General features: G+C 40.3%; 1 long non-coding RNA gene across 1 annotated transcript in view; it reads left to right on the top strand.

Annotated features, from left to right (window-relative positions):
* The first annotated feature begins 3,038 nt into the window (after positions 1-3,038).
* The window catches only part of LOC126248365 (uncharacterized), a 49,902-nt gene continuing 32,824 nt past the window's right edge, over positions 3,039-20,116 (top strand). The window contains exons 1-2 of the long non-coding RNA XR_007545467.1: positions 3,039-3,168; positions 13,611-13,694. This is a non-coding gene — a long non-coding RNA (uncharacterized LOC126248365). The remainder of the gene's footprint in view (positions 3,169-13,610; positions 13,695-20,116) is intronic.

Genomic DNA, 20,116 nt, shown 5'->3' on the forward strand with positions numbered 1-20,116 from the left:
CTTAAAATACCAGTTCGTCACTATAAGTTAAATCGATTTCTTGTCTCAAGTTCGCAAGGCAGAGAAAGGCAAAGTGGAACTGCGCCGAGAAGTTTATTGATGGCTAATCGTTCTTCACTCAGTGCAGCTGCAACTGCTTTTATTTAATTCGTATTACGACAAACCTGATACCAGTACAGGGCATTTTGAAAGGGTAGACCTTAATCAGCAGTGTTAATATACTGTTGGTTACTAGAAGTGCAACACTAAGAAGAATAGCAAATAACGAAATTTTTTATTGTGCATATGCAGTATAGTAGGAAGAATACGTGATTAAATTCTAAAGTGATTTGGGAGTATACTTGGTGCGAAACATAATGCACAGGGCTGCCGCCTCTGGGAGCAAAAATGGCTCAGAAGTGGCTGGTTCAAATGGCTCTGAGCACTATGCGACTTAACTTCTGAGGTCATCAGTCGCCTAGAACTTAGAACTAATTAAACCTAACTAACCTAAGGACATCACACACATCCATGCCCGAGGTAGGGTTCGAACCTGCGACTGTAACGGTCGCTCGGCTCCAGACTGTAGCGCCTAGAACCACACGGCCACTCCGGCCGGCAGAAGTGGCTGGATGTCGACTCAAACTGAGCTTGGTTGACTGACACGGGTACATCATTCCATACTGCTTCAACCCTCTGCCAGAGTTCGTCAATCATAGTGGCTCGTGAGTGATGGCGTACCAGTCTTTCAGTAACCCATGACCAGATGTTTTCACTTTATGAGAGATCTGGAAGTGTTGGCCAAGGCAAGAGTCGAACACTCTCTCTATCAAAGGTAGGTCAGGTCAGCACGAGTAACACACCGTTTCATGTTATCTTGTTGAAAGATAACGTCATGGAGTCCTCGAAGATAGAGCACAATCTTAACACGTGTGACGATGATGAATGCAATATGGCAACGTTATGGCAATGGTTGTCATGCTGACAGTTATTTAGTGCTCCAGACTTCGTCACATTGTGCGTGTTGGTACTTGTCTTGCTGAAACAAGGGCATTTCCTGACAATGTACCTGACATTGTTGTACGATTCCTCGGGCACCAGTCACGTGGTACCCTAGAGATCCTGCATGGCATAGTGTATAGCCCTCCTGAACCCATCGATTCCATATTCGAATAACAATCGTGGGGCCGGCCGGTGTGGCCGTGCGGTTCTAGGCGCTTCAGTCTGGAACCGCGTGACAGCTACGGTCGCAGGTTCGAATCCTGCCTCGGGCGTGGATATGTGTGATGCCCTTAGGTTAGTTAGGTTTAATTAGTTCTAAGTTCTAGGCGACTGATGACCTCAGAAGTTAAGTCGCATAGTGCTCAGAGCCATTTGAACCGTTTTAACAATCGTGGGATGCTGACCAACGCGAGCAGCAATATCGCAGGATGATAAACTGCAGTTTGGATAGGCTACGATGTAGAGCCGTGACCAGCTGCGCTGGGTTTCTCGGTTGAGATCCGTGGTGCAAATAGCCCGATGGAGATGGTCCCGCAGATTCTAGATTTGGTTTAAGTCTAAGGAGTTTGGTGGCCAGGGGAGTATGGTGAACTCATCTGCTCTTCGACTCATGCATGTACACTGCGAGCTGTTTGTGTGACACATTGCATTTTCCTGCAGATGGATGCCATCGTGCCGAGGAAAAACAAACTGCATGTAGGGGTGGACATGGTTCCAGAGGATGGAGACATACTTGTGTTGATCCATTGTGCCCTCCAGAAAGACGAGATCACCCAGGGAATGCCACGAAAACATTCCTCAGATCACGAGGCACCCTCCTCCGGCCTGGACCCTTTGCCTTCAGACGCTCCACCCTGTACACCACCTGTCGCCACTCAGAGGATACGTCTATTCGCGGTACTGGCGTCCAAATTCCAGCCTTCGTCGCCGTTGAACAGTAGCCATCATGAGTGCATGAACCAGGTGTCTGCTGTGGAAGCCCATAGCAACGTTCTTTTTTTGTACCTACGTCGTTCATAGAGGCACAGCTGCTGCACATCTATTCGTCCGTAAACATGTCCGCAGCCGTCGTTCAGCCCCGTTCATCTAAGGCTCATAGTGCACCACAGCTGCCAAACGCGTTTTGGATAGCGCCATTTTGGCATACACGGTATATTTTAGCCTAGGCGGCAGACGAACAGTTTACAAACTTAGCCCTTTCGAAAATGCTTCCACCCTTGTCCCGAAAGCCAATGACGACGGATAAATCGCTCCATTTATGCATTGCGACAAGGACTGCACAGTTTCCCGAGTCCTCCCCGCTAACTTTATATAACTTCCACTGCTGCTGCTGCCACTTGTCGTCTGTGAGTGGTTGTTGCACGTTGACGTCGAACGTAGGTGGTGGTCACATTAATGTGACTGGACCATGTATAACTCAAACAGCGTCAAACAAATCGGGCAAAGATAACAACTAGTTTTGCTTTGCAATTTACTTGTCGTTAACTAAGGTACTATGGATAGAAAATTGAAGGTACCATAAACGGAATCCCACCACAGATTCGGTAAGGAGAGGGAAATGAATTTCCATAGGATTTATTTACTCTCGCATTCACATAGACTGACTGCGGGAAACGTCTAGAAACTCAAAATAAATGTCTCGAGCACATAACAGAGACATCACTATCGGCGAGGTACGCAGATAGATCGCTTGGAACGGAGCTCTTTTAACGGGTGTCTTTCTTTCGGATTTTAAAATTATTTGACTTGCATTTTACAACGATTTACATAGTATAGATGTAGATTTATGAGAAATAAGGTTCCAGTTGCATACAGGCAAGGTAATCAAAATCGAAAGGGGAATTCCTATGGACCGGCGTATCACAGTAGCCCAATACCGGACCTTGGGAACGTTTCACATAATGATGCATCTCACTTGACTGAAGCTCGTTGAAACAAGCTACTTGTGAGCGAAAACGAGAAGAAAGCTTTCGAAATAGGTCTGTTGCTACAAAAACACAGAACGGATTCCCGCGGTTCAACAGTATGACGTCATTTCCTGACAGTAGTGGGAGGTAAGTGCATCTTCAGTTGTGAAAATGAATCTCTGGCGTTAGAGCAGTAGATCAGTGGTAAATTTTGCTGCGGAGTTACTGTTGAGAAACGACAATAACATAGTAAAGAGTGCTATTCAAGAAGTTTCCGAAGGTTAATATCGGTTATATTTCTTCATACTTTAATGTTTGCATGTGCATTAGTTGCTGTGCAAAATCTAAACATCCACTGTTCGCGAACCCATGCCGCAGGAGGGAAGAAATCACTTAATGTGGGCAGTGGTTAGACGACGACGCTTCTTGGTTTTATAGTATTGTAATGTGTGCTTTAGTATTGGAAATTGAGAGTATGTTTTTGTATATTGGTTACTGCAAACCTCCTATAGTTAAGCCAGTGTTAAATTATGTGGGTGTAGTCTGTCCATGTCGAATACTGTGTGCAATAACAGACCGTTGTGTTCAGGTTTATGGCCTTGTGTTGCTTATTTCGTTACCATCAGCCTGAATGCATCAAAATTCTATTCTCTCTTGAAGATCAGGTGCATTTATACGGAGTGACAACATTTCGAGAACGTCTTTTGGCTTCTAAAAAATTTGTAGCAAGCTCTCTGTTAATCATTGCTTAGTTCACAGTACATTTAGATTTAGTTGGCCTGAAATAAGACTGCTTCTTTTCCGTTTGTCTCGGCTCTTGTAGCTGTGGATCGTGTTACAAATAATATGACACGTACCTGCGTGCACGCGTGTATGTATATGTGTATTATTTAGCGGTTTTGTTTTAACATAGCTTGATTGCTTCTGCACGAGAGATTGCCTGGCATGCTACTACATACTAACTATAAATTTCACAACAGTCTACACAGCTATGTATGATAACCAGCAGATGGCTGCTTTGAGTTTTACCGTCATAACAACATACATGTTTGGAGTGCCTGTTAGTGTTCCCATAATGGTAAACTGGCCAGGAAGATAAAAACTCGCAAATCGTTTGAGAACCACTCATTTTCCAATGCCAACAATAAAAGAAATACTGACATGACATCCCACATTATTTTTTAAAAAAATCTGGAGACAGTTACGTAGTGCATAATAAAAACATTAACAGATGTTGTAAGATCAGAGAAATGCTAAGAACTTAAAATCAGAAGTAATTGTATTGTAAAAAGATATACTTACATGAATATATTAGCATAATAAATATTGTCTGGCAACCAAACCCAAACTGTGGAGTTTTCCAAGATCTTAAGTTCGGTCTAATGTTTTGTATTATTAGTTACAATATACAAGTTTCTGCATTCTCCAGAAATTTTCACTGAACTGATATTGAACCTATGGCAGTACAGTATGAGAGAGATATGTTCAAAGGGTAACTCGAAGCAGCAAAATAAAGACACCATAAGCCAGCACATGGCAGTTGATACAGGGCACCCTGTACCATTAATTATTCCTATTCCCCTCCAACCCTCTCCCCCCCCCCACCCATTTGTAGTATGTCGGTTGCCAGGCTCTGTCCTATGGGCCTAAATTATGCACTCTGCACTCTTAACACATTGACTGCCATGAGACTGCAGTTGACCACAGCAAAGTTTCTCACCTGGTGCCTTGGCATCCAGCACTGTCACACTCAACATACTGAACTTTGAAGCAGACTAGCCCACCACTCACAACCCACCATCTTTCATTCCTTTCTGATAAGAGGCTCAGAATAGTATTCAGTTTTCTGCATCGCCATAAAAGTGTCTGTAAAGTTCATGAGTTAACAGAGATAGGTTTTGGAGGTTTGTCAGCTATACACAGTGCTGTGGACCACCATTTTATTCCATCTTATGTTGTAAAATCTGATGCAACTTGAACACAATAAAATTCAGTGCTGTAGCCCTTGGAAATTTAGACTTCTTAATAGACTTATGTGAACAGCATTGTCACTGGTAATCCAATAAATGATGTATTACAAGTTCATCTATTTGTGGTCATTTTTTTTTTTTGCCATGTTAACAACAAACAGCAAAATGTTTCATTATGTTGTTGTTCTACAAAAGGTTGGAAGAAGATAAAAGAAAACCATCTCAATTGAGACCTTGCCTGGGTTGACACTGCATTATTCCTATTTTGACACCAACCTGCATTGCTCAAGTATTCACTTGGCGGCATTGGCTCAATAATCTGACTCCAGTGGCACCAGGTATACTGTTTATTTACACCATTTACATCTTCCTGAAGTATTATAGTATGATCTGTCTCAGTCCAAACTGAAAAATAAAACAGCCATTTATTGTCACCAGTAATGTGTCCGACTTCAACAGTAGAATTGCAAGGAGCCAAAATACCTGAAAGTGGCATTCGATAACTATTGAACTCGATCAAAAATTCAGTTCCTTCCAAGAATTAATAATTTTTCATTTGCAACAATCAAAATCACAAGTTACAGAGATGCATTGCTTCTGTGGTGTTCCACAGCAGAGTGTATTTCACTTTTGTATAACTCAGTCTTTATGAAATTGACAGTGAAGTATCTAGGCTGAAAATTGTTTGCTTAAGACCTATTCCTACCAAATGTCTGAACCACTCAGAATAGTATGAGCATCAGTTTGAAGACAAGTAGGCTGGATATGTGCAAAATGGGATGAACAGGTGAACTTAACACAGCCCACTCACTAAAACCTACCTTCCTAAACAGAAGGTGAAAGTCGAGGTAAAAAATTTCTTCATACTCCTAAGAAAGTAGCAGTTTCTTTTGAGAACACATAATCAGAATTGTGAAAGTGAAAGACTGCCAGTCTGAAAGCTGTAAATGTTAACATTCAAGAGTGAGAACATTACTTTATCAGTATTAGCATAAGTGAAGAAGTACAAATCATAAGTTATGTTCTTGTATACTCCTGTTGTGCTATCTCACTTGGAATGCAATGTATTGATGTGTATTATACTCAATCTGTGACATCTACATGACTTAATTATTGTGCAAGAGATGAAACAAATAGGCCCAGTATTCACAGATAAACTACATCTGTGATGTTGAAAAGTGTATGTTGGTTTAATACCACTTGGTTAATACAGAGTATCAAGAGGAAGTGGACAGAGTTTGACACTCCTCCCACCCTTTTACAGTAGTTCGCTAAATGTAAAATTTTCAGCCAAACTTCAGGAAAATAAATTACCGGGAAAACTAAGAGTCTTGAGAATGCCAAGGAATTCTAGAAAGTTACTAACTATACCCATGATACCTCACAGTTGGTTTGATGGCTAGCCATCGTGAATACCCTTGTGTTTTGACTGCCTGTAGAAAATGTGGAAAGAAGCTGAAAATCTACATACAGAAAAAAATGAAAATGCTGTATGAAATGTAGATATTACTCTGATTTCTCCCCCACCCAATGCCATTCCAAAGACACACCAACAATGAAACATTTTGAACAACACCCTAATGCAGGAACAAACTCTTGTTAATCCATAACCTGCCCCCCCCCCCCATAAAAAAACAATCCCTTGGAATTGAACTGTGTAGCTGTAACTACTCTTGCAGAGTGCACAGAAATTTAGCAAGTCAGTACAAATCATAGCATTATTAAGAGAAATGTGTACAAAATGACAGTGTAAAGCAGTTCTGTTAACATAGTCTACAGATTTGTTTATGCATAGCAGAGATGCTTCAGACTTATTGCTACTTTCTTCAACTAACAGAGGCATTTATACTTAATCAGCTGTTTACATAAGTGAATGCAGCAGCATGACTGTGTTTTACTTTTTACTAGCAGTCACTTTTAGCCATTGGTGTGCCAGTAACTGCATCATACATATTCAGTTCTCACGGTGTCCCAGCATGACAAGACTTTTGAACCGTATTTACTTCATACGTGAATTATCTTTGAATTTAATGCACTCAGTAATAGTTTCATAGTACATCATTTGCAATCGAGAATAGAAATAACTTAAAAGATATGTTTCTCATGGTGCTAACAGGAGGGAGAGGGCAGTGTGGGAGGGAATAATACAAAACAAAAATGTCGTAAAAACTGTTATAATGCCTTGTATAAGGAACTATGGGAGGTATACCTATATGTACTATAAATTAAATTGCCCCAATGTATTTTTTTCTGTCTGTATGTAAAGGCAAAACTCATTATCTACTGTAGGACTTTTGATACTGGTATGGCCTTCACTAATAAACAGATTGGTTCATGAGCAAGGGTAGTGTTGCCAGGCTCTGTCCTATGAGCCTAAATCATGCACTCTGCACTTTTAAAACATTGACTGACATAATACTGTTGTTGGCCATAGCAAATTTTCTCACCTGATGCCTTGGCATCCAGCATTGTGGCAGTCAACATACTGAACTTTGAAGCAGACTGGCCCACAACTCACAACCCTTCATCCTTCATTCCTTTCTGATAAGAGGCTCAGAATAGTGCCATACAAGTCATCTGGCTCCAGATACCTGTGCAAAGCCGGGGCGGGTTGCTAGTATGAAATACACTATGGTCGCACATATGGATGTTAAAACTAGGAGTTGGCATGCATTTTTGTTGAATATTGTAGGCAAGGAATGTATTGAGTCAGATCTGAGTGTTATTTGTTCCAAGTGTGTCACATTTTTTAAATACAAAGGAGACTTAGATTTCAGTAGTTGAAAAATGAATTTGCTGTAAGCTGGAGTTTAGGTGACAGTAGCAGGCATCACATTAAATGCCAGATTTCATAGTAGAAGAAACTGTACATACGTTTCAAATTAATTACAGAAATTAGCTGGTTTCGTGTTCCATGGATTATTAGGACGATTAAGCTTGATTATGTGGAACGAGTCAGTTTTTATTCACATTACACATTCATTTGTAAACATAGCTAGATGCTGATCATTTACAAGGATTTTTTATTTAAAAAAAGATCAGGTTGGGTTAATAATGTTTACTCATTGTCTTCTATAGATTACAAAAAGGGAAATTTTGCTGTGGAATAGGAGTTGTCCAGGAGAAACTTTTTCAGTTTGTTTTTATCTGTCAGACATCATTGGGTTAAATGATCAAAAATTTTGGATGCAGTATTATGCACCCCTTTAGTGGTAGAGGAAACCTTAATGTGGATTAATGAATGTCATTTTTCTACTGGTATTGGAATAATTCACATTATTGTTCCTTTTGAACTGAAGTGAATTGTTTACAACATACTTTGTGAGGAAATCTACTATATAGCAGTAGTCAAAACACCCAACTCCTTAAACATATGTGGGATAATGGTAGGTGAGTACCACATATTAACCTTACAGTGAGTACCACATATTAACCTTACAGTGAGTTTTTGAGCTATGAAGACTTACTTTCTTAAAGATGGGTTACCCCAGAACATAGCTCCATATGACAGTACTGAATGAAAATACCCAGAAAATATAAGTTTACCAATTTGCCTCTCCCCAAGATTTACAATGATTCTTAGTGCACTTGTGGCTGAAATAAATAGTTTTACGAATTTCAAACTGTTTTTTTTCTCCAGCTTATATTCTTATAAAATGGACACACATTTTTTTTTAATTTCTACCTTATTTAGTATTTCAACTTGTATTACACTTAGTTTGTGTAGAAGAAGATTGGAAAGGAGGGACAGGTCATTCAGAGCCCAGGTTGAGAAGGACCCACCTGTCTCGATGACGAGCGGAGATGTTGCATTTCTCCGTGAATTGTACAGGAAAAGAAAGGTGCAGCCACCACTTCTTAGAATATCATTTCTGCCCCCCTGTCTCTGTTCCTTTGGTAGTGTTGGGATTGTTCCACAGATGTCTTGGTACTTAATCATTTTGTGATTGACATCGTAATTACTGAGTGAGTTGGCGCAGTAGTTAGCACACTGGACTCGCATTCGGGCGATCGTCAGTTCAAACCGCATCCAACCATCTTGATTTAGGTTTTCCGTGGTTTCCCTAACTTGCTGTAGGCAAATGCTGGGATGGTACCTTTGAAAGGACACAGGTGACTTCCTTCTCCATCCTTTCCTAATCTGATGGGACGGATGACCTTGCTGTTTGGTCTACTTCCCAAAATCACCCCACCAGACAACATCATAATCAATGTAAGCTGTATTTAGTAGTTCATTTATCACCTAAGAGTTATTTTTGCTTGACCGGGTATTTATCTCTTAAAAGCCATAGTTTTAACCTTTTTTATATTTGGTCATACTTATTTTAAGCTTGAACATCAGCAAATTGTGTTTCAGTGTATTCCTTCATTTATTTTAATTCCTAGAGTTGTAGTGGATTTCCATCCCTGCGGACAAGGTGTTTTTTTTCCCTTCTATATAAGGCTTTTCCATACTAACTAAATGTAAGCTGTGTCTTAAGATTAAATTCACTTCTCATTTTAATCAGTATTTCATAGATTGTGTAACACAACAATATACAGCAGCACTCTGCAGATACAAGACCTACACAGGAGAGCCTGAAAAAATATCTTAATCTTCAAGTAGCTGTAATCCAACCACACATTAACTAGCAGTATTCCTTCATTAGTCTCATATGGTACAAGGGCCGATCAGTAACTAATGCCCCACAACTTTTTCTCAGAACATATTTATTCCCAAGAGTTAGAATTTGGTGACATTATCAGTAACGTTTCTTTTATATGTACTATTTTTCTACGTAGTCTCCATCATGTTCTATGGTCCAATGCCAGCGTTGTGCAAGTGTGTGTTTTCCCTGTTGATAAAGGCTCTTGACCTGTGTGTAGATGTGATTTCATTGCAGAATTATACACACACACACACACACACACACACACACACACACACACACACACACACACACACACACACAGCTTTAGGAAGTGTGTTCCACAAGGAGAAACCATGTCTCCCAAACAGGTCAAAGTCAAGCTGCACCAATACGAGCTAAAGGGCAAGCGAGGCAGTGATGTTCCAACACAATTTGGTGATGTGCTCTCTAGTTCTGAGACTTGGGTGTGGACATGCATTATCATATAGGATCAATATGTCTTTTGGATTTTTTTTCAGACTGAACGTGTTGGAAACAGTTCTCCTCGTAAGCCTCTGAATTAATGGTTAATACTTTCGGCAACACATCCAGAGAATGATACCATTACTATCCCAAAAGACTGTCAAGTCTTTGCCAGTAGAGGGAGCTGCCTTGAATTTCTTCTTCTTTGGTGACTGCAGGAGGTGCCACATCAGTGACTGCATTTTTGTTTCTGCCCAAAAGTGGTGCACCCAGGTTTCATCATCTTCAGCAATCTGTGACAAAAAGGCTTCTCTATTGGGCTTAATCTGCTCTAACAGTTCAGATGAAATGGCTATTCTTTGAATCATGTGATCCGTTGTGAGCATTTCATGGAACCCACCTTGATTTTACCTTTGAATCTCCAAGAGTCTGTCATTGCACACTCACTTCAAATGCTCATCGATAGCTGTAGAGCCAAATGTCAAGTTGTATTGTGCTGACCTGCACGAGTAATGGCAACTGTGCGATTTTCCATCTCTGGAGCAATGGCAGTGACAGGATGTCCCAAATGTGGCCAGTCACAGAGCTCTGTTTCTGGACTTACATAAGGTTTAACTCTCTCTGCCTCTTGCCCAACACTACTCTTGTAAGCTACATCATTACCACACATGGCACACAAACATGTATGGATGTTCACCACTGTTTCTTTTACAATAATCAAGAATTGAAATTCTAGTGTGTTGGTTGTAATGAGTTTATAATGGGTAGTATTTAGATGTTTCACTACGACTCTGCCATGTGTCAGGACTGTTGAGAACATTGCACTGTATTGGGGCCGGGCGCTGAAGACCTTGCTGTCGTGCGCCCACAAAACCCCTCTACTACTACTACTACTACTACTACTACTGTATTGGGGCGTTATTTATTGAACAACCCTCACAGTTTGGAGATATGGATCAGTAAAGAGAGAAGTGTGTTAAATATGGCACAGACATACTGATTTGTAATGTAAGCAGTATGTAGAATGTAGTTTATTCGTCTCATAACATACAGTTACAAATCAAAGATTTTTGTACTGGAGAGTCATCAGATTACTTTAGTAAAAAAGGTTATAATGACTAACATATTTAAGCAGGCATTTCTGAATTTTTAGACATGAACAATTTAACAAGAATGTAAATAACACTTATGGTCATTTTGCAGCTTGCAAAATTATTAACAATTTATTATACAATTGCTGCTTCTCTTTTCAAATTGCCAAACTGTCCTGCATGAATTCTTCAATTGAATAACAACATTTTTTCACTGGTGTATTAAATAACAATCTTTTTAGTGGGTCAAACAGATTTGTGTTATTTAATTTATTGTAAATTTTTAATCCTTTTACAATGGCGTTTGAGTGTAAAGTTCTCAATTATGAGAGAGAAGTTTGAAGCTGTGTCTGTGATGAGTACTGTAATTGTGATTGAAATGAAAATTATCAAGTGAGTTTTAATTTTTATACACGAAGATAAAAATTTCGTAGATGTACAGAGAAGGAATGGTTAGTATTATTAATTTTTTTAAATAATGGGCGACATGATGTTCTTTTTTGGACTAAAAACGTTTCTTATTATACTCTTTTGAAGAGTACATAATCTAGGGCTATTCCTAAAGTTTCCCCAGAAAATTATTTGGTATCTAATTATTGTCTCAAAGTAGCTGTGGTAGATTATCTTCCTGGTGTCCATAAGGGTGGAACCAGATAAGACAATCATCACATAAGCTAGGCTGTTTAGTTTGTTTGCTAAGAAGTCTACATGTGCCTTCCAATTTAAATTTTTGTCCAGATTTAGACCTAGAAATTTTACATAACTTGCTTCAGTCATTTCCTCGCCGTGCACTATTTTTATGGGGGATGCTGATGATGTTTTAGCACTGACTGCACTAATTGTGTTTTTTTTTTTTTTTGTTTTTGCATTGAATTTTAATCCATTATGCTGAAGCCATAATTATTTCCCATTATATTTTCCACAGTATTGTGAATTTGTTCTAAATTGTCATTTTCAATTAAAACTGAGGTGTCATCTGCGAATAAAATAGAGCGAACATCAGTGCTTAAAGGTAAATCATTTAGGTACAGCAGAAAAAGAAAAAGGCCCTAGAATTGAGCCTTGTGGGACCCCTGTACAAATCTTTTTCCAGTCCAAGAATAAATTTTTTCCATTTGAATTTAGAATAACTATCTGTGTTCTTTCTGACACACAAGATTTGAACCACTGCAATGCCCTGTCCATAATCCCATATCTCTCTAACTTGTGTAGAATTAGTAAGTGGTTGACAGAGTCAAAAGCTTTGGCCTAAGTTAGGTTGAAAGATGACAGTTCGCTTATGATCTGGCAAAGTCAACGTATATAATGTCATGAAAATAACAAAATTTCTTGGATTTTTGTGTGTATTATGCATATTAGTTTTAGATAGATAAATTTGTAGAATTTTTTCAAATTATCGGTTTCGTAGGTGTTTCACATAATTAGTTAATTCTGTCGACAATTGTTATGGCTATGCGTCAGTTATTGCTACTAATCTGAGTGTATGTATACATGAGTTAACTACAGGAAAAATAATAATAGGCTATAATAAAGAATGATTTACTTTGCCACTAATTGTTCAGTCATATTCAAGACAATTTCTGCTTGACTAAATTTTCTTGTGTTGTAAAACATGGAAAAAAGTACGAAGTGCAGTGTTTGGTTGGACTTAAAATTAAGTTAAATTTTTGAAAATAAGGCCATTTTATATTTATGAAAGAATGGACTGTAGACTGCATAGCTCTGTATGTTACAAATACCATCTCTGTTCTGCTTTTCTCTCAATACAGCTTATGTGTAACTCTCTTGCAGATATAGTCTACCTTTTTATTTGTAACATTATCATTGATTGCTACAGGGCGTATTTTACATTCCACAGCTAATTACACAGCAAAAGCAGTTAACTTTTACTGATACACTGGCAAAGTTTTTGTAATCGTACCTGTGCTGCTCAGATGTCTCTGTCCTGTAATTACACGCTGATAGCTGTTATAAAACATCTGTCGTTTTGCTTATTTTGGTTTCCATCACTTCCAACTAACAGTGAATACAGGAAGTTAATATGTCTTTCATACAGGCAGAACTTTTATGAAACAGCTTGTCGCCCCATTGCTGAGCTGACTCTTTCTTCTGTTTTGCAATTTGAGCATTTCACAACAGAGAAAGTAATATCTAAGTCTTAAATCACTTAACATTTGAACCCTAAAAAAATAAATAAATGAAACATTTCAGACCTCCCCACCCCCTTTTTTGTTCAAGAACCAATTAGTCTCACTTTTGTTGATGTAAATCATCTTTCATTTAGATGAAAAGCCTATTGATGCGTCTTCCACAAGTAAAATGACTGTTATTTGGAATTTGTTTCAAATGTTATTTGACTTAATGAGTGCAGCATTGTGTGATAGAACTGAAACAGTAGCACTTTCTGTTTGCACAAACAGTTTTGCATGGAAACAGATGGTCATTGAAATACAGATTTGATTGTATTACCACTGTATAATATGTTATAATTTTTATGAAAGTCAGGATGACTTTAATGTTATTTTTCTGTAGTGAATAGCTGAAGAATTGAAACACATTTTGTTACAGGGACTGTCGAAAATATTGCAAGATCAAAAGCCACTCCTTCATGTGTTTGAACACGTGCACTTAATTGGCAGTGAAAGTTTGTCGGTAAGTCTCAACTTGAAAACTTTATTTTCAAATGTAATTTTTGTTTTTGCTGCAGTTTTGGAGATAAACATAACAGCTTTTGAGAAGCGTTTTGCTGTTTATTAGTTTCCCCCTTTTCATGTAATTCATTTTGACAATCAGCATTAATTGTAAGAAGTCATTCCACCTCATATTGGAAATACACACATCGGGCTTTATTAATATCCTTCCATTCTCATTAATGTATGTTTGTGAATGCATAGTTTATAATTGTACAGATTATTAGTTACATACCTATTTTATGATAAGCTTAAACTATAAAAATATAAATCTGTGAGTGCTTGTGATATAACTTGCATTCTCTTTGAAAGATGAATAATGTGTGCACCTCAATAAATTAGGCTGATGGCATCGGTATTTCAAGCCATACATTTCAGAGCAGAACCAAGCACCAGATGTCATATTTCCACAGCATAATATTAACCATGGAAAGATTTCACAGCCATTGAAGGCTTGAAGGCATTGAGCTTTAAAGTTATTTTTTATTTGATTTCTTCCGGATTTCTCATGCTGCCAGTATAACACACACCTTTAAATTTTAGTATCAAAGACAAACTTTGGGTAACTATGCTTGTAATTAACACAGTAATTATTTTTCTGTCATGGATTTCACAAAGGTCCTCATTCTGAAATTCATTACTGTTGAATGACGTAGGGGTCACCACTCTGCCATGTCAGATTTTGCTCAACTTTTGTGTGCACATTTCCTACATGATCAAATGAAGGCATCCAAATTTATAGCTCACAAAGTTCAATACTTTGTGAGTAATTGACTCGTAACCCTAGAGTGGTCATGCTCTTCAATGTTACAGGAGCAGGCACACGGTGTATTATGTTCACATTGATAATTAGTGGCTATTTCATATTTGTTAACATTGTCAGCAGAGATAAGTGATCTTTCATAGTTTTTTATGTGAAGTATTGAAACTCTTCCAAGCCAAGATTGCTAATAAATTTTTACGGTATAACATGGTTAGTGTAAACTCGCTATTAACACGAAAAAAATATTGACTTGGCAGGAATACATTAGTTCTTATGAGAAGTTTTATCAGTCAACAAGAAATTCAGTTAAGATGAATTACAGACTGTTTTTAGTCTCTAGTGTAGTTAAATTTCATTATAACAGAAACTATTAATGTTACAGTATTTTTAAGCATCATGAATGCAAGAAATGTAACTACAAATCTAACAACCCATCGTCGACTCGTTTCTAACATATTGTTGGTCGGCAGCCACAATTATCTCCTCAACAGTCAGCATAATAATAAATAAATAATAATAAGTAATAATAATAAATAAATAAATAAATTCAATAATGTGTGCATTAACATTTAGATATATATTTGATGCCAGATCTTCTTTTAGTCATAGCCAGATCGAGTTAGAATACTGAATAAAAGTCTAGAAATGGTAGCACGTGAAACATGGCAAAGAGGATTTAGGATTTGATTAGATTAATACTTGTTCCATAGATCATGAATACGACACTTCGTAATGATATGGAACGTGTCAGGTTAATAAAAGATGTCTGTACAAGATATTACGTTACACAAAATATTGCATGACACTAATTTTTTTCCCCCTTAATTTATATCTAAAAATTCAGCCAATGAGTAGAAGGAGTTGTCATCTAGAAATTCTTTTAATTTATTTTTAAATGTTAGTTGGCTATCAGTCAGGCTTTTGATGTTGTTTGGTAGGTGACCAAAGACTTTTGCGGCAGCATAATTTACCCCTTTCTGTGCCAAAGTCAGATTTAAGCCTGAGTAGTGAAGATCATCCTTTCTCCTGGTGTTATAGCTATGCACACTGTGATTACTTTTGAACTGGATTGGATTATTAACAACAAATTTCATAAGTGGATATATATACTGTGAGGATCCCTAGATCCTTAAATAGATGTCTGCAGGATGACCGTGGGTGGGCTCCAGCAATTATTCTGGTTACACGTTTTTGAGCAATGAATACTTTTCTACTCAACGATGAATTACCCCAGAATATGATGCCATACGAAAGCAGTGAATGAAAGTAGGCATAGTAAGCTAATTTACTGAGATTCTTATCACCAAAATTTGCAATAACCCTAATAGCATACGTAGCTGAACTCAGACGTTTCAGCAGACCATCAATGTGTTGCTTCCAGTTTAACCTCTCATCAATGGACGCACCTAAAAATTTTGAAAATTCTACCTTAGCTACAGACTTCTGTTCAAAGTCTATATTTATTACTGGAGTTGTGCCATTTACTGTACGGAACTGTATATACTGTGTTTTATCAAAATTTAAAGAGAGTCCGTTTGCTGAGAACCACTTAATAATTTTGTGAAAAACATCATTTACAATTACATCACTTAGTTCTTGGTTTTTGGATGCTATTACTATACTTGTATCATCAGCAAAAAGAACTAACTTTGCATCTTCATCAATGTGGAATGGTAAGTCATTAATGTATATCAAGAACAGTAAAGGACCTAAGACCGAACCCTGTGGGACCCTGTACTTGATAGCCCCCCCCAGTTTGAGGAATCAGCTGTTGTTTTAACATTACATGAACCACTTATTTCAACTTTCTGCATTCTTCCAGTTAGGTATGAATTAAACCATTTGTGCACTGCCCCCCTCAAACCCCCCCCCCCTGGGGGTCCGGGGGTTAGAATAGGCCGGAGGTATTCCTGCCTGTCGTAAGAGGCGACTAAAAGGAGTCCCTCCCCCTCAAGGGGGTAGTTAGCGCCTGCGTCCGGAGACGGACGGTTCCACGACGTATATTTGCGGTCATTTCGGTTTTTCACTTCTTCTGGTTTCTTCCTTCCTTTGGTTGGTTCCTTTCTTTGTTCTTCTCCATCTCACTGTCTTACTTACTCTTTCCCTTGCCTCCTCCTCCTTGCCTCCTGCTCCTTGCCTCCTGCTCCTTGCCTCCTGCTCCTCGCCTCCTGCTCCTCGCCTCCTGCTCCTCGCCTCCTGCTCCTCGCCTCCTGCTCCCTCTGACAGAGTTCCCACAAGGAAGGAGCGCGCCATCGGAGATGCTGGCAATTATGGGGGATTCCTCCGCAATGGATTTCTCTTCTTCTTCTTCTCTCTCGACTTCTGCCCAAAAACGGAAACTCGACCAGCCACCAGTGACAAAAGTACTACCGCCTGTCCCACAGTTCCTCGTAGTTTCTCGATCTGAGGATGGAAAGGATTTTTCCTCTGTCAACCCTTTTGTTATCCAAAAGGGCGTAGATGCCGTAGCCGGATCTGTCAAGTCTTGTACCATGTTGCGTAACGGTACCTTGTTACTAGAAACTGAGAGCGCCTTTCACGCAAAAAAACTGCTTCGGGCCACACTCCTGTACACGTTCCCTGTCCGGGTGGAGGCTCACCGCACTTTGAATTCGTCTCGTGGTGTGGTACGAGGGCTATCCACAAAGTACATTACGTTTTGGTATTAAAAATAAATAAAGTATTGGAAATTTTTTTTATTATATACAGATGAAAGCCACACTTAAATACTACTTTTCTACATAGTTGCCATTTAAATTAAGGCACTTATCGTAGCGATGGACGAGCTTGGAAATTCGTTCGTCGTAAAATTCGGCCGCCTGCGCCTTCAACCACGTGGCGACTGTCTTTTGGGACAGAAAAGGTGTGATTTTTGTGGATTTCCTGGAAAGAGGCACTACAATAAACTCTCAAAGGTATTGCCAAACTCTGCACGACCTCAGAAGAGCAATACAAAACAAGCGCAGGGGAAAGATGGGCTCAAAGATCTTGCTGATTCATGACAACGCCCGGGCCCACATGGCAAATGCCACTCGTGAAGTTCTCGAATCTTTTAAGTGGGAGTTGTTTCCTCATCCGTCGTACAACCCCGACCTGGCACCGAGCGACTTCCACTTATTCCCAGCAATGAAGAAGTGGTTGGCTATGCAGCATTTAGATGACGATGCACACCTTCAAGAAGAGGTAACCACGTTGTTGAAGGCGCAGGCGGCCAAATTTTTACGATGAAGGAATTTCCAAGCTCGTGCATCGCTACGATAAGTGCCTTAATTTAAATGGCAGCTATGTAGAAAAGTAGTATTTAAGTGTGGCTTTCATCTGTATATAACTAAAAAAATTTCGAATACTTTATTTATTTTTAATTCCAAAACGTAATGTACTTTGTGGATAGCCCTCGTATATACTAGATCACCCGACGGATTGACTGACGAGGAGATTCAGTCTTTCCTCACTGAGCAGGGCGTGACGGCTGTCCATAGGGTCATGAAAAAGGTCAACAATGACCTTGCACCGACCCGGACACTTTTCTTGACCTTTGATAGTGTTCAGCTGCCGTCGCGCATCAAAGCGGGCTACGAGGTTATTTCTGTTCGCCCCTATGTCCCGACACCTACGCGCTGTCACCAGTGTCACCGTTTTAATCACACTCGCCAGTCTTGTTCCAATGCGGCTAAATGTGTCACTTGTGGCAGGGATGCCCATGAGGGTGACTGTCCACCTCCATCTCCTCATTGTGTGAACTGTCCGGGTGACCATGCAGCATCCTCCCGCGACTGTCCCATCTACAAGGAAGAACACTGTATACAGGAAATTCGGGTCAAAGAGAAAGTGTCCACCTTGGTTGCTCGCAAGCTATTTGCTAGTAGGAAGCCCACGCTGCTCCCAGCGGGGAAATACAGTACAGCCTCTCCTCGGACTACCAGGGAGGTGGCGACGCAGACATGCGATCTGACCTTCAGCACTACGGTCATCCGTTCGGCCAGTGCTAAAATCGCCCGGTCGACGTCTCCTCTTCCTCCTGTCACCCCTCAGACACAAGCACCTTCATCAGCTTCTGCCAAGACGAAGACCCAGAAGTCAGATGCATGGGCCTTCAAGAAGGAACCGTTCCGTGCAGACGTCCTACATACCTCGAACTCCCATCCATCGACCAGTACTTCCACTAAACGACCTTCCAAGAAGGCTCATAGGAAGCACAGTACTCCTTCTCCGCCACGGCCCTGTGGCAGGTATTCCGGCTCATGGAGGGGTTATGTTGCTGGTCCTGGATGATATTTACTACGATCCCATCACATTGCACACCAGCCTGCAGGCAGTTGCCGTCTGAATTACTCTCCCCACTTTTACATTTTCCGTTTGTACCGTTTACACTCCATCGTCGTCTGCCGTTACCAGGGCAGACTTGATGCAAATTATTGCTCAGCTACCTGCCCCATTTTTGTTAACTGGAGACTTCAATGCCAACCATCCCCTTTGGGGCTCTCCAGCATCCTGCCTGAGGGGCTTCCTGTTAGCAGACATTTTCACCCAGCTCAATCTTGTCTGCCTCAATACTGGCACCCCTACTTTTCTTTCGGACACATCTCACACCTATTCCCATTTAGACCTCTCTATATGTACTACCCAGCTTGCACGCCGGTTTGAGTGGTATGCACTTTCTGATACATATTCGAGCGACCACTTCCCGTGTGTTATCCATCTCCTGCATCATACCCCCTCTCCGTTCTCAACTAGTTGGAACATTTCCAAAGCAGTCTGGGGGCTCTTCTCTTCCAGGGCGGCCTTTCAGGATCAAACCTTCACAAGCTGCGATAGTCAGGTCGCACACCTCACGGAAGTCATTCTCACTGCTGCTGAATATTCCACCCCTCACACTACTTCTTCTCCACATCGCGTACTGGTCTCATGGTGGACCGCAGCATGTAGAGACGCTTTACGTGCTCGTCGACATGCTTTATGCACCTTTAAACGCCACCCTACAGTGGCGAATTGTATCAATTATAAACGATTACGTGCGCAGTGTCGTCGTATTATTAAAGAAAGCAAGAAAGCCAGCTGGGCTGCTTTCACAAGCACCTTCAACAGTTTTACTCCTTCTGTTGTCTGGTGTAGCCTGTGCCGGCTATCTGGTACTAAGGTCCACTCACCAGTTTCTGGCTTGACGGTCGCGAATGACGTCCTTGTGGCCCCTGAGGATGTCTCCAATGCCTTTGGCCGCTTTTTCGCAGAGGTTTCGAGCTCCGCTCATTACCACCCTGCCTTCCTCCCCCGAAAACAGGCAGAGGAGGCTAGGCCATCTAACTTCCGCTCCTCGAATCGTGAAAGTTATAATGCCCAATTCACCATGCGGGAACTCGAAAATGCACTTGCCCGGTCACGGTCCTCCGCTCCAGGGCCTGATTCTATTCATATTCAGATGCTGAAGAACCTTTCTCCTGCGGGTAAAGGTTTCCTTCTTCGTACTTATAATCGCATCTGGATTGAGGGACATGTTCCCGCATGCTGGCGCGAGTCTATTGTTGTACCGATTCCTAAGCCGGGGAAGGACAAGCACTTGCCTTCCAGTTATCAACCCATCTTGCTTACCAGCTGTGTCTGTAAGGTGATGGAGCGAATGGTTA

This window comes from Schistocerca nitens, chromosome 3 (genome assembly GCF_023898315.1).
Source record: "Schistocerca nitens isolate TAMUIC-IGC-003100 chromosome 3, iqSchNite1.1, whole genome shotgun sequence".
Taxonomy (NCBI): Eukaryota; Metazoa; Arthropoda; class Insecta; order Orthoptera; family Acrididae; genus Schistocerca; species Schistocerca nitens.